Source organism: Podarcis muralis, chromosome 12 (assembly GCF_964188315.1).
Source record: "Podarcis muralis chromosome 12, rPodMur119.hap1.1, whole genome shotgun sequence".
NCBI lineage: Eukaryota > Metazoa > Chordata > Lepidosauria > Squamata > Lacertidae > Podarcis > Podarcis muralis.
In genome coordinates, this window is record NC_135666.1 from 51075473 (window position 1) to 51091913 (window position 16441).

Genomic DNA, 16441 nt, shown 5'->3' on the forward strand with positions numbered 1-16441 from the left:
GCTGCTTGGTGGAAAACAAAAAGGAGAACAAATGAAGATAAGAAACCAGAAATTCAAGCCCCACACACAGGAACAGAAAATGGCACTGGGGCACTAAGAGATGCTATTCAAAGGCCAATTAAAAGGCTGTCCCCTTCTCATTACTAATTCCCCATCTCATAACTATTGCTCAGGCTCCTAGCCATAATATTCATCACATTGTGGAAACAAGTCACATTCAAAAATAGGAAGTAATAGGTTTTGCACCATGCGTATAGCCAGGATTTATTGGTGGGGCAGGCTTTATGTTGGGGTGGGGGGGGGCCAGAACTGATTATCTGCAATGCAATTGGTCAGTTAGTTAAGTATTTTTATTTATTTACTTGATGCGGGGGCAGCTGCCCCCCCTGCTATGCCCATGGTTTGCACTATGCTTACAGCAGATGAAGAGAAGATCCTCCGTAGAAACAAACGGATACCATGGAACACTGTAATTGCTGTTGCTAGTAATAGTTCAATAAACACTGACCCTAAAGCCAGCAATGCCATCCATTTATTTGTTCATTTATGCCTGCTCTGGATATTTCATTAGGCAAAATGATATAGCAACTGCAGGCTTTATGTTTTCACATGTTTTCAGGATTGCTCCAGGTTCTAAAAGCGTAATATGGTATTGTTTGGGAGTTCAATACTGCCCCAAAATGTTTAAGCTTGGTTTTAAAAAATTATCAAATGCAAAAAACAAAACAAAACCAACAACTTTAAAACCCATTCTAAAGCCTATTATTATTGCCTTGGAAACCTCTCCATTTCATTCACACTCTCTGTTTAAATAAAGCAAATGTTCATTTGGTGCAAAAATGTCCACATGGAAACATCTTCTAAATTGAATATATTTAGCTGTATTAAATTCAGTGAATCCTGCAGTTCACTGAAATACATTAAATCTGTATTTTGCAGCACTATAGCATTCAGCAAGATGATTTGGGTGTTCTGCAATGAAAATATTTGAAAGCTGTCCACCATACTGTTTCTCAGTGCCTCAAAAGGGTGGCCTATATTGTACTGCGTCTCAGGAAGCAGATGTTCTGGTGGAGATGAGGTGAACAGGTGTGATGTTGCAGAGTATTTGCAATCTCTTCAAAGGAGTGGACAACTAGCTTCATATAACCAATATGCTTAAGTTTAATTAATGCATGAAGGGGTTAATACCATAGAGTAAGCTGTCCTGCAAGGCTTAGCTATGTAACTTCCCTTACCTTGGGAAGAAATAGGTTATCAAGCCTATTGTTTTCCCTAGGCTGGCCTTGAGAACTTAATGAGGAATATTTGCATTTGAGCTCATCATTCTAGAATCTTTAACAGTGTCCCACGCAAACCCACACGCTAGCCTTAAAGGCAGGCTTCCTCAAAATCGGCCCTCCAGATGTTTTGCGACTACAATTCCCATCATCCCTGACCACTGGTCCTGCTAGCTAGGGATCATGGGAGTTGTAGGCCAAAAACATCTGGAGGGCCGAGTTTGAGGAAGCCTGCTAAAGGGAACTCTATCTCCACAGTCACTGAGGTACCATATTTTTCCGTCTATAAGACGCTCCCATGTATAAGACACCCCCTATTTTGGGGGACTCCGATTTAAGAAAATGGGGGGAGATGGCCCCCATATATAAGATGTCCCTAAATGTTGGACATTATTTTTAGGGGGAAAACCTAGTCTTATACACAGAAAAATAGGGTAAGTTTTACTGGCTGTGCAACTTTTCTGAAGCACATGAATCTGACCTTTGAAGAGTTTGTAAGCAAAACATTCTTTTTTTAACTTACCCAACATGTGGTTACTTTTACTACACTGGAAGAAGAGTGAAATTTTAGAACTCAGGGCATATTTTAAGGGGTCTAAAAGCCATGTGTGTGTGTTTGTGTGTGTGTACACACACCCCAACACTTCTTTGCATGTAATTAAGCATGTATGGGGTGGGAGGCATGGAGATGAATGCACCAGTTCCATCTGTTGAACTCACATGTTTGAAGGCTTGTGAAGCAGGGAGTTTCCTATACTTGTGGAAGCTCCCAGTACTGTTTAGTACCCTGCAGTGGTGACGGGGACAGAGATAGCATGCTCATCTTAACCACTCATATATTTGCTTACATGGAAAGAAAAAGAGCCAGAGAGGGAAATGTGAAATGCAAACAAAAATGCAGATTTGTTATGATTATATTAAAGTTTAAATTGAACACACAGGGATTACTAAATTAATTAACATCTGTAATCAACCTGCCCCTGTATTGGTTTGCTTTCCATTGTCCTACTGATTAAGGCTGCAGTCCTCATCCCTCTTACCTGGGAGGAAGCTTCCTTGCATTCAATAGGACTTATTTCTGAACAGACATGATTAAGATTGCACTGCTACTCACTAAGGCTGAACTGTGCTCCTTCATGACCCCAATCCTACAAAGTATTGTCACTAAAAGAGGACCACGGCATGGGTGAGTCTTCACCCCCATGCTCTTTTGTAGAATATCCTGCAGGATTTCTGAAGTGCTAATCAGAAAATAGGTGGCAGCATTGAAGGGAGGTAGTAAAGTGACTCTGCTGAAGCCTCTCTCTTTTACATCTGAGGACTGTTCAATAAACCACCTCAACTGACTGAGTCAATACCAAATTAAAGGGGTAATGCAGTGTTGAAAATGAATAGGCGAAATAAATGAGGTCATGAAATGTAGGTGCAAAGACTGCAAAAGCTACTTCAGTTCAGTCCTTTGAAATGCTTTGAGTAGTTATATTAAAACAGTGCTATTAAGGTAGAAAGAGGGTTTTTTAAAGAGCAACAGAGAGAGAGAGCGCAAGCATCTCTTTGAAATAGTGCATATTTCAACCTAAAATTCCTTTGGGAATTTCAATATACAAGAGGGCACACATAAAAAAATAAAGGCTTTTTCCTCCTCAAAAGGGTTTTCTCAGTTTTCTTTTCCACTCATTTATATACACACACGCACACTTACATAGCCTAATTCTCCTATTTAGTGTGTGGAAATTGAAACACGAGCAAAATGGCTGCTTACCTGGTCCGAAGGGTGAGTGGCTGTTGTGACCCGGCACAGCTTCTCTGGCACCCTCCAGAGCCCCACCATGTTGCTTGAGGCCATTTGCTGCTCCCCCAGCTGCTGCAGAGCATCACGGGTTACCCCCAGACCCGTTTTTGAATTCTAAGCCAATCTGCAGTGGCCTGGGGGTGGGAGCAGGGCATCAGGAGCAGACCTGGAGTCCACAGTCTTCATTCCGGTCCACTCCCTGGCCATAAAACCCGGCCAACGCTGCATGCTGCAGCTCGGTCAGCCCAGGAGTGCCACCCACCCGTCCCACCCTCTATTATAGGGTTGTGTTTTTTGATGCCATAACCTTTTCCTTTTCAGAGTGTGCAGGCATTACTATGGTTGCCATATTCGGAACCAGGAACGAATTTCCCCTGCACTGCAGGTTTTGCCTTCCCCATAGGATTAATCACAACTTTAGGGCTTGGACAGAATCCTTTAGTCTAACACCTACCAGGGGGCGAAGTGGTTACTCTCTCACACACCCCTTCTTGCAGAGGTGGTAATAGGGTACTCCATTAGAGGGATCTGGAGGGAAGTCTCTGTCCAAAGAGTCAAAGCATGTGGCTAGCAGACCATAGAGTTTCCCTTGGCACCTGGGAGGCAGAGGCGAAGCTAGCTGTTCCGGCACCTGGAGTGGCGCCCATGCTGTGTGGCGGGGCAAGCATCCCATGGGGGGCAGGGTGAGCCACTCATGGCAGGCTGCTTCCTGGTTGGTGGGGGAGGGAGCCGCGCCATTTGCCAGCAGCCTTCCTCCCTTCCCTCTTCCTTCTGACAGCTTGGGGGAGCCTCCCAGGAAGCAGCCCAGGAGTGGGGGGCAACGGCCCACCGCCCACCCGTGACTCCCAAAACTCCCCCGAGCTGTCAAAATGAAGGGGGATGGCCACTGGCAAGGCGGCACAGCTCTGCCCCTTCCCCCGATGGCTCGGGATAGGCTTGGGAGTTGCGGGTGGGCGGCGTGCCGAATGTCACCCTCCTCAGTGATGTCACCTGGGGCAGCCCGCCCCCACTGCACCCCTTCCTCCGCCCCTGCTTGGAGGTGGGGGGTCCATCTGCGTAGACCTGCGTGTTGTGATGAACCCAAGATTGACCCTGTCGTGCCTCAGACCCCCGGCAGTGGGCTGAGAGAGATACATGCCCAATGCCTATGCCAAGGCTTACCTACATCTGAAACGAATAAAAGTTGTGGCCATTTTAAATCCCAGATTGTTGTTGTGTCCTTCCCTTCTCTTAGCTGGCTGGGCTCCCAGGGGCAGGGACTCAGCACCTGGGTATGCAACTAATTCTGCTTTCCTCCTTTTCTCACATTGTGCATGCACTTGTTTATCAGCAAAATGGAATGGGAATTGCAACACAACCAGTAATAGTACATATTAAGATAGTGAATATGATAATGTAAAGCAGGCATAAGGAACCTGTGTTGGACCTTAAGTCCCATAAGCCCCAGCTGGCATGACCAGTCTTCAGGTATGAGGGGAGCTGTAAGTCCACGGCCATGGGTTTCTCCACCCCTAATGCAAAATGTCAGCAGGCATCACAATATAATACACATTAGTTTGTGCAACTGCTTCAGAATAGGGTGGACGGAACCCAGTAGTACAAAAGCTGTTTGAAAAGCAAAAATATTTTGGCTTCTTGTGTAAAAGTGCTGCAGAAATAAAGGAGCAAGTTTGCACATTCCCAATTGCATGTCATTCTCTGGAGTAAAGGATGGAAAGGACATCAAGGGGAAAGGAAAAAAACACATTGTTTGAGAGTGCTTACAAGTAAGGTACAGAATCAAACTGCAGGAGATGCTACTAATATGATCCCTGAAAAATGTATATTCTTTCAACATGCATGAACCCTGCAGATTTTATAGAATGTAAGCTGTGTTTTCCTCCTTTTGTCTAATCACTAAATGGCAAACTGGGACACTGGGGTGCTTTCACATGCCATGTTTATGCCAAGCAGCTGTCCTGTATATCTAGGAGAAACATCTGAAATATTTTATTATTCACTGCCACGAATGCTCTAAAATTACCGCTATGAATGCTCTAAACATTAAACCTGTCAGATCATAGGAAATCTCTTATGAAGAATGCTTAAAATTCAACCTTCTCTACAGTGCAAGGCTTCTTTGTTCCTACGTTGACACTTTACAACCAAAATGTAGGTGTTTAGAATATCACAACAGCTTAACTCCCCATGGCCAAGGTATCTCTAAGCTAAATATGTTTGAAAGGATATGTCAACTTCTGTGTATGAAACTAGACATAAAGGTAGGTGGGAATTGCTCAATATGTTTCTGAAACCACGAAAACATTTTATGTAGCCCATAACACATGTTCACGATGAGCTGATCCAAATGTTCAGCAAGCCATGGCATACGATGCCACCTCACAGTAAGGCTAGTCCCATCATTAGGTAGGGTGGGGCACCAGATTTTAAAATACAATGAAAGAGCATAAAATTGTCAGTTATTTAGGTTATACCTTGGAAGTACCTTGGAAGTTGAACGGAATACGTTCCAGGAGTCTGTTTGATTTCCAAAACGTTCGGAAACCAAAGCGCGGCTTCTGGTTGGGTGCAGGAAGTCAGACGTTCAGGTTCCAAAGAACGTTCGCAAACTGGAACAATCACTTCCGGGTTTGCAGCATTCAGGAGTCAAAATGTTTGACTTGCAAGGCATTCGGAGTCCAAGGTACGACTGTACCAGGGGGTGAACATGATTTTGGTTTTGCATCTCAGGCATCAAAATACCTTGAGCCATCTCTGCTCCAGAGGTGCACAGGTGAGATTGCTTGCTTGAAAGCAACCTGACATCAAACTCTTCCTGTGTTTATTGTGTTTATTAGAGCATTAGTTTATAACACTGCACATGCAAAAGATTTTCAATATGTGGGAAGATGTTAAAACATGTGATACCTCAACATGCATTCAAAGGTGTCACTTTTACTTCAGCATGAATGAATTAGGCCTGAATTAATTCATTAATGCTGAAGTATAAATGTATAACTGTTCCTCTTCAGTCAAATCTCTCATAAAAGTGTATATTAGAATGTATATGCAACTGGACATTCTCTATTATAACGCTACCAAATTTTGTGGGGGTGTGAGTGAGTGCATGTGAGTGCATGCATATATCATATTATATATCATATTAGTGCATTAAATGAAATAAATCTCAGTCTACTAGTATCTTTCCTTTAAGTGTGGGCACCTTGCTGAAGAAAAAGAGTAGCAAATAATATGTGTGATAACAGAATGCATATAAGAATGTAATAATGTCAGCAGCCTTTCCCCCCATTTATACCTTCTTCTTCTGCATTATGCAGCTTCACTCTTTTGATTTCCTTCCCTCCCCTCCCCCCATCTTTGGAGCTCATGATATTATTTATGTGCTATTAACGCTCATAAATAATTTTGAATTATTTGAAAAATAAACAGAGCTTCATTTATTTATTTTTTACTACTTAAAATTCCATTAAAAAATTCAATCAAACAGGGCCACTGCTATGCATGAGCTGTGGGACTTTGACATTTCGGACAGCAGGGGACTGAAAGCTTTTGCTTCCATTTTCAATTGACCGCAGTTTGGCATTATGTCCAAAGCAGGGGGTGCAGACCCTATAGAACATCACTAGGGCATCTGGTGATTGTCAGGTCAACTTTGGCCTGCCTCGGGTGGGAGAAAGATAAAGAGCTGGCCCTCCAGATATAAGAAGAAGAGGAGTTTGGATTTGACTACCCGAAGGAGTCTCAAAGCAGCTAACATTCTCCTTTCCCTTCCTCCCTCACAACAAACACTCTGCGAGGTGAGTGGGGCTGAGAGACTTCAAAGAAGTGTGACTAGCCCAAGGTCACCCAGCAGCTGCATGTGGAGGAGCGGAGACACAAACCCAACCGGGTTTGTGTCTCCGCTCCTCCACATGCAGCTGCTGGGTGACCTTGGGCTAGTCACACTTCTTTGAAGTCTCTCAGCCCCAGATTACGAGTCTATCGCTCTTAACCACTACACCACACTGGCTCATATAAATGTTTCCCAACCCCTGATCTAAGCCAGAGGAGTTTGGTAAGCTATAAAGGGAATGGGGGTGGAAAGCTGTAAGGGTCAGGGGTGCGCAGAAGTGTAGTCCTTTGGCAAGGAGTGGCGGCTTTGGGAGGGCGGCAAGAGAAACAAGTAGAGGCAGTAGCCCCTAAGTATTAGAATCTTTTCTTAATTTTGTTATTGGAGAATTTGCACCATTGCTCCTGTGTACCCATTTACTGAAGAAACATTGTTCTAATAATATATTTTTTACCAAAAGCTAATCCTGGTTATATACACAATTCATAAATACTGCATGATGCTGTCTCAAGATACGGCCCCTCCGGTTTTTCAAGAAACTGCATCAATGTTCTGCAATGTTGTTATAAAAGAAAGTACATTGGTGTAAATGTACTAACTATTCCCTTGCTGACGACTGCAGCGCCTGGAGACAGACAGATTGTGTATCCACAGCAGTCACCAGAGGAGGAATGACCACCGGGAGGACTGCAGAGCGATGAAACGCCATGGTGCACCTGTAGCAGCACAACCAGACACCTTAATCTGCTCCACTGGCAACAAAACATGTCTCTCCTATATTGGTCTCTGCAGCCACAGCAGGCTCTGTAAGTCTCTGTTTGACTTCACCCCCAAAGGCACACTCCTCCATTGTCTCCTGAGATAGACAGCTGCCAACAGAAACATATATGCTGATATGCTCCGTTTATTTCATCTGAAATAAAACCAAGCTTGGCAGGAAGGCAAGCTGAGTTGCTTCATAGATCTCGTTTCCTTGACGCTGGAGGAAAAGGGAATGATTTTCTATTTTAGCCAGAGCCTATGCAGAGTTTCATGCCAAGAGTACCAATCATGGATTCACTGTTTTTCATCCAAGTTACACAATTCATTTGTGCTGCATTATATACTGAAATACAAGGAATGGTTTGGAAGAAAATAGAGAGGTTTGTGGTTAAACTCTCCAAAATTACAATATGAAATGCCCATTTTGCTTCCTGTGGAAAAAACAGGAGTTTTTAATTGATGTTGTTGCCCCTGATTGCTAAAGCACATTAATAACAAAGGAGGTGTTCGTTTACTATTCTATTCTAGTTCGTTTACTATTGCTATTCACAGCCAGCAATGTCTCCAAGTCTGGAATATTTCCAGTGTTAATTATTTCCATTAATAAGATACCAATGCCAGTCATAACATTTCAGTTTATTTCTAAAGAAGGATAAATATAGTTTTGGACGAAAGACTTGAAAGGACACGTAAAAGCATAACAAGGGACTGTTGGAGCAGACCAAAAGCTGCCCGGTGTAGCATCCCGTTCTCACAGTGGCCAACCAGATGTTTATAGGAAGCTTGCAAGCAGAAAATGAGCACAATAGAACATTTTCATTCACCACCTTAGAAGACACAGATTTAAAAAAAAAAAACACTCCTTTGTGAGAAAGGGCTGTATAAAAATCTATGATTGGTAAAAGTAACCCTTAGTCTGGATCACAATTCACCAAGCCTTAACTCCAGGATATATTTATAATGCCAACATTCAGCCACAGATAACAAAATATGAAAATAAAAGCACAAACCTTTGAATATCCTCCTCCACATACCTACTGAAATTTACAGAAGGTGCTCATGAGCATGAGCATGAGCATCAATTAGTCTTTTGCAACTAATTGATATAAGTCATCCTTTGTGGTCTGATGGCCGTGTGTTGAGGAACAAGAGGCCATTCCATGTGTCCACAAAGCTGAACTACAAAGTTTGCTCGACAACCAAGGGACAGAATAACATTTCTGGCACATCACTGCGAAGTGCTAACCTATGTTTTCAGTTTTCAGTGGCAAGTTCTCTTTATAGGAGTTCCTGATTAAGCCCAGATCACCACGGGCAGGAAGCCAATTAGTACAGCCATGTGGATTTCTAACTGCCGCAACACACAGAGAAGTCATTTGAATCGGTCATGAGGGATATATCAGAGAGAGCGGTGGGAGGGAAGCGATAAGCCCCCTTACTTTAGAGGTTACTTTAAACTACCTCATTTAAACCTGCATTTTAAAAGCTAAACATCCTTTGCCATTTTAATTTTCCATTCTAGTACTACTAGAGCTTTGTATATTAAAAGGTGTGGATTTTGACCTGCTCCCTCTGAAATCAGACTGCAATATTCCCTGCCCATGATTTCCATTTTCAGAAGAATATTCTCTGCACACCGCACAGTATCAGGGCACAAGGATGCGCCAACCCTGTTTGAAATTACTCTGCCCATGGCGGCTGTTTGCATGTGACCAGCAACTGCTGTGCATCACATCGAATGGCCTATTTTCTCCACGCTGCTTCAAGGCAGGGCCATGGAGAAAAGCCACTCCATCTACTTAGCGAGCTGTTGCACATAAACAGCTCATCATGTAGACACAGGCCCCATGGGAAGCAATTTAACACAGTCTCAACGTTTCATCCATTCAGTGTACACGAGCCCTCAATATTTGGTCCAAAGAAGTTATGGAAATATTGCTTCCTGCTACCTAATGGGATACTAATTGTTTTAAGTGTATGATTTCGCCATATGGAGAATATGCTTATTCAGTTGGGCAGCAAAGTATTGCTAGGAACCTTAAAAAAAAATCCCATATAAGGCATATTCTCATCTACTGCTTTTAGATATACAGTGGGATTGTCTATAAATGTTACGTGTAAGGACATTTCATATATCATTTAAGCATCTGAAGAGAGACTGAAGTACGAGAGGATACAGTGACACATCTTTGTGCTGGTGACTTCTGAAACCATTAGTGATAGCCTTGTGTGCTATTTCTGACCTTTTATTTTAATCGGCACACAGAACATTCTCCTACTGTCCTCCTGAAGTGCCAGAATACTAATGTAACAAAAAGGCTACCTTCAAGGGTGGACTTTGGACTCTTCTTGCCCTTTACGAGGCAAAAAATTGGCACCACCACCCCTGCCTCCCGCTTTCTGTTCAATTCACTATGTTATAGTTGCAACAACCTGCGGCTCCTCCGAGGTTCAGAGTCCAGTGTGGTGGGAACTCGTTGCACTGCCCTAAATACGCCTCTGCTATCTACTATCCCTGCCCTCTCCATATCTATCAACAACCCTCTGTCAGTAGGTAGACTTTCTGCTTTATTCTGTCACCATTTAAAGGTAAAGGTACCCCTGCCCGTACGGGCCAGTCTTGACAGACTCTAGGGTTGTGCGCCCATCTCACTCAAGAGGCCGGGGGCCAGCGCTGTCCGGAGACACTTCCGGGTCACGTGGCCAGCGTGACATCGCTGCTCTGGCGAGCCAGAGCCGCACACAGAAACGCCGTTTACCTTCCCGCTAGTAAGTGGTCCCTATTTATCTACTTGCACCCGGGAGTGCTTTCGAACTGCTAGGTTGGCAGGCGCTGGGACCGAGCAACGGGAGCGCACCCCACCGCGGGGATTCGAACCGCCGACCTTTCGATCGGCAAGCCCTAGGCGCTGAGGCTTTTACCCACAGCGCCACCCGCGTCCCCTGTCACCATTTAATTGTGCCTTAATCCCCAGATACTAATCTTTCACCTTTTCAGGAGTGGAATGCGTGTTTCTCCTAATTTTTTATTCTTTTTAAAGCAGGCAAAGTGAGTTCCCCAACTAATTTTTGAAGAGCTCCTATTTTCACTTAGGAGTAGGGCTTCAGAACTAATAATACAAATACGTTGATGATTTGAAGTAAATTACATTGCAGACAAGAGGGCACTAAGTCCACTTAGACTGCAATTTCTAAACACAAAAACTTGAGAGTAAGTCTTCTTGAACTAAGTAGACATCGGTGCACTTGCCCTGCAACATAGGTAACTAATAAAAGTAGCTTTCTTCAGTCCAATTTTAAATTGGTTTTAATGTCTCCTTTTTGCTTCTCCCACTTCAATCTTACATGCTGTTTTAGTGTAAATCGGGGTTTCTTTTTTATTGAAGTATGTTAGGGGTGCTCTTGAATAAAAGGTCATTTGCCATGACCCCGAATCATAGAATTTTATAGCTGGAAGGGACCCCAACTACAACCCTCTACAATGCAGGAGAAAAAGCCTGAGAGGAAAGCAGAGAAAAGCATTTTAAATTTCCATTATTGAAGCCAAATCTAGATGATTACCTAATGGATTAAGCAATTAAAGTAACATTTGAAAAAGGCAGTCAAGGAAAGGTAACTATTTTACATAGATAAGTCCTTAATCGATACAACTCCAATGCAAAAACAAGCAAACAAAACCACTCTGGATCACAACATACTGAGTGCAGCTAAGGAGAATAACAATTATCTTACCTGAAAGAAAACAATCTGCTTATCACAAAACGTCTATGAATGTATCTTCCATTGCAAGACCGTAACAGTGCAACATGCATAATTTAAACACATTCAATGTGTTCAAACATTTTTTTTCCAGAACTTTGCAAGGCACAATAAAGGTGGATAATGACTGTGCAGTTTCAGCAGAGAATACTGCAAGCAGTACATTTACAAGGTTTTCTAAAGCACCAAGAGGCCAACTTTTTCCTATTGTCCCCCCCCCCCATACGACTTTGTGCTAAGTGCACAACAGTCCCTGGGAGAGCGAAGAGTGAATAACTGAAGACAAAGCTTTCCACAGGCAGCCTGGGGAGAAGAACTGATAGACTTTGTGTTATTGATAAGGCAGGCTGACTGTCTCCAGGTCTCAGTTGTGTTTTATATCAAAATACACCAGTAGTAAATAGCAGTGCCTCTTCTTACTGGAAGCTTCTATTACAGCAAACTGTAACTGACTTAATCCCAGTATATATTTTTAAAATGGGAGGGGGGATAACACCCATCCAAATGTCATTTGTCTAGAGATTAATCGCTTCTTCTCAGATTCATCAACTGAATGCGGCTGTCATGTTTCAATTCTAATGCATTCTAGAATCATAGAATCATAGAATTATAGAATCATAGAGTTGGAAGAGACCACTAGGGCCATCGAGTCCAACCTCCTGCCAAGCAGGAAACACCATCAGAGCACTCCTGACATATGGTTGTCAAGCCTCTGCTTAAAGACCTCCAAAGACGGAGACTCCACCACACTCCTTGGCAGCAAATTCCACTGTCGAACAGCTCTTACTGTCAGGAAGTTCCTCCTAATGTTTAGGCGGAATCTTCTTTCTTGTAGTTTGGATCCATTGCTCCGTGTCCGCTTCTCTGGAGCAGCAGAAAACAACCTTTCTCCCTCCTCTATGTGACATCCTTTTATATATTTGAACATGGCTATCATATCACCCCTTAACCTCCTCTTCTCCAGGCTAAACATGCCCAGCTCCCTTAGCCGTTCCTCATAAGGCATTGTTTCCAGGCCTTTGACCATTTTGGTTGCCCTCCTCTGGACACGTTCCAGTTTGTCAGTGTCCTTCTTGAACTGTGGTGCCCAGAACTGGACACAGTACTCCAGGTGAGGTCTGACCAGAGCAGAATACAGTGGCACTATTACTTCCCTTGATCTAGATGCTATACTCCTATTGATGCAGCCCAGAATTGCATTGGCTTTTTTAGCTGCCGCGTCACACTGTTGGCTCGTGTCAAGTTTGTGGTCAACCAAGACTCCTAGATCCTTTTCACATGTACTGCTCTCAAGCCAGGTGTCCCCCATCTTGTATTTGTGCCTTTCATTTTTTTTGCCCAAGTGCAATACTTTACATTTCTCCCTGTTAAAGTTCATCTTGTTTGTTTTGGCCCAGTTCTCTAATCTGTCAAGGTCGTTTTGAAGTGTGATCCTGTCCTCTGGGGTGTTAGCCACCCCTCCCACAGGGAGGGCAGTTCACACCATTTAAGCCAACATTGAGAGAAATGTATAAAAGAACAAGCAAAACAAATCAAGAAAGACATTAATAAATAACAAAAGAGATGGAGCTGAGAAAGCATCTACCCAAGATTCTGCCCAGTGTCTGAAGAACAGTGTACCCAGTATGTAAAGTACTTGGTTCCTTCTGGTTTGTGTGTAATAAGAAGCAGCTAAAATGTCAAAAGCAATGGAACATTAAGTAAGGGGAACAATTACTTGAATTTATTCATGAAATTTAAATTATCTTGTTCTATTTATGTTGTCTTGAGTAAACAGATAAAAATTAACTGTTTTTAAATCACAAAATAACAAAGAGTTGATCCTTCATGGAAAAATCTTGACTCAACTGTACAAAAACTTATGCCTGCATATGTCAACAGCACTTGGAGCTGTGAGAAGGTATACTGAATAGAGTGTTTTGCTCAAGGCTGGTAGTTTGTGTTTTAAGACCCATTTTTATGCTGAGTGCCAGCTGTGCAAAGAGACAGTCCTCTGCACCAGTGACAGCATGTCATCTTTTGAGTAGGTGAGGCTGCCTCCCTTTCCAACCACAGAACATTTCAGCCCAGTGCAGCACCCAAATGCAAGGGTCAAACGCTTTTAAAAGTCTTCCTGAACCACTGAGAGACCATTTCCCCACCAACAGCACCTGAAGTGGTTGCCGTCACGTGCTGCATCCCTGCTTTTAAAGCACTTATGAAAGAAAATGTAACTTTAACCATGCCCTGGTTCACCCCACTGAGAAATATCAGCCATTCTCTCTACACACCCATGGATAAAAGGAAGGGATCCCGTGCGAGAGAGTAAGGTAAGCTTGACTTCCAGTCAAAGTTCCAGCACCTCCCATAGAATCCATGCATTTTAAGGGAATGTGGACGCATTGTCATGACAAATAGAGCAAAAAATACACCAAAGTTTTTGAAACATCGGGGAATGTTTGCTTCTAGTTGCATGCAATCTGGTTTAAAAATAAAATAAAATCAACATATAAACCCAAATTACATCTTTCGCTAAAACTGAAAAAATACCGTATTTTTCGTCCCATAGGACGCTCCGTCCCATAGGACGCACCTAGTTTTTTTTTGGGGGGGGGGAATAAAGGGGGGGAAATTCCTTTATTTTCCCCCCAAAAGCAGGTCGGGGAAACCGAACCAGGTCGAGGAACAGCAGGATGGCAGCGCTGCCCCTCCCTGCTGTCCCCCGAGCTTGTGGGGCTGGCCGATGTCTGCCCGGCGCGAGGGGTGCCCTGCTTCAGGGCGCCCTGCCCGCCGGGCGGCAGGCTGCTATCCGCAGCATGGGGAGCCCTGCTGGGAACTCCTGCAGGGCTCCCCACGCTGTGGATGTATGCCCGGCACGAGGGGCGCTCTGCTTTCAGGGAGCCCGACGCTCCGGGAAGCAGGCTGCTGTCCGCAGCCTAGACATCCCTGCGGGACCTCCCACAGGGCTGCCTAGGCTGCGGATGTGTTCCCGTAGCGCCGGGCACTCTGCTTTCAGGGCGCCCGACGCTCTGGGAAGCAGGCCACTATCCGCAGCCTAGACAGCCCTGCGGGAGGTCCCACAGGGCTGCCTTGGCTGCGGATGTCTTCCTGAAGCCTGGAGAGCGAGATGGGTCGGTGCGCACCGACCCCACTCGCTCTCCAGGCTTCAGCGAAAGCCTGCATTCGCCCCATAGGACGCACCCAGATTTCCCCTTCATTTTTGGAGAGGAAAAAGTGTGTCCTATTGGGCAAAAAATACGGTATATCTTTCAGCCATACAAATGTAGGAGTTTAATATGGGCCTGAGCTCCTTAGCGCTCTCTACTATTTCCAATGGTGTGGCTCAGTCCTACGTTCCAAAGAGAAACAAGGCATCAGTGACAGTCTCACCTCACCAATGCCTCTGCAGATTTGAGTTAGCACTGAAGATTAGCTTGGATAACCAAAATCAATAAGCACAATGATGCAGTTATATTTAATTGTATTTTTCTCTCTTCCCCCATCCTTAGGGAGACCACTACCCTTCAAACCACAATGTTAGGGGTGCTGCAGGGATAATAGACATACAGCGTTCTGTGCATGCCATGGCAGAATGACCCGCTCATGGCTCCCTTCAATCATAGCACATCACAGAAATAATGCTTTAAATGACCGTGAGAATCAGCTTTTAAAAAGGGATAGGTCCAGTCAGAATGGAATGATGGAAGATGTGACTATTAACAGAGCACAGGTCTCCAAGTATTTGTACGATTGTGGGGATGCTTTAGAATGACACTGGGAAGCTGCTAAAATATGAAATAGCATTATTGTATTCATTTGAATGTATTTAAAGTATTTCTTAAATGCCCTTCATCAAAATATTTCAGGGTGGTATACGACAGCACAGGTAAAATTCACACAGAAGTCTAATTTAAAACCAACAAATATACTTAACAAAATACAAGAAGACAAAAAAACAACAACCCCAAAATACCCAAAGCTAAAAGCAGGAAATAATACAATTTCCCTTTTAAAAAATCTACATTTAAAATGTCTGGGAAAACAGGAAGGATTTCAATTGGTACTAAAAAAACTTGTAATGTTGGTATCAGGCATGTTTCCTTAGGGAGAGAATTCCAAAATTGCGGCAGCAACAGTGAAAAGCTTCTTTCCTTTGTTAAAGTAAAAGCCCAGTTCACATGTCACAGCAAGCCAGAAAACCACATTTTACTGTGAACAAGCACTATACTATTACACACTGCTGAACTGCTCCTGTTTACTTCACCCTGGAGCCAGGAGAAGCGAATCACAATACTTATGGTTTGATTCGCTTAAACCATGATCAGGAAGCCAGTACCGAAGTTCGGCTTCAGACCGTGATTTGCTTGGAGAGAAACAAACCATGAACTTGCTTCACACACCAAACCCTTGTGGTTTGCTGCTTCCAATTCCCAGAATGGCAGAGTGAAATAGTAGTGATTCGGATTGCGCATGCAGTCATATAGTGAACATCTGCTAAAGAGGGTAGTTGGAACATGGCCTTTCCCAAAGATCTTACGGCAAAGGCAGGCTAGCATGGGTCAAGGCAGTTCCTTCAGGTATTCAAATAATGCTACCTGTTCGTTATGCACACAGGGCATCACACTTTGTAGAACTTGTATGGGACTTTGCACAAAGAAGTATCTGAAGAAGTGTGCATGCACACGAAAGCTCATACCAATAACAAACTTAGTTGGTCTCTAAGGTGCTACTGGAAGGAATTTTTTAAATTTTGTTTTATCACAGTTGCCAATACAGAGGTTTCATATGTCTCTCTAAAACCCTGTTATGCTGATTTGACATTTGGTCAAAGCAACTTGAAAACAAAGCTTGGTAAAAAGAAAAGAAATGAGCCATATGTTTCATGAATGAAGCAAGATTAATAGAAGAATGAGTAGGACTCTCCAGAGAAGCAATGGACTAACAAGTCACACAGCAAAATGTTGTTTTAATGGAGTAAAATTTTTGTCTCTCTTTGTCTCATCTGTGTCAACGGCTTGCAATTTAAAATAAAAAATTAAA

The 16441-nt window shown here is 43.5% G+C and overlaps 1 protein-coding gene across 3 annotated transcripts in view; it reads right to left on the reverse strand.

Moving 5' to 3' along the window:
• The window catches only part of MYRIP (myosin VIIA and Rab interacting protein), a 153421-nt gene that overhangs the window by 63626 nt on the left and 73354 nt on the right, over positions 1–16441 (reverse strand). The window lies entirely within an intron of this gene.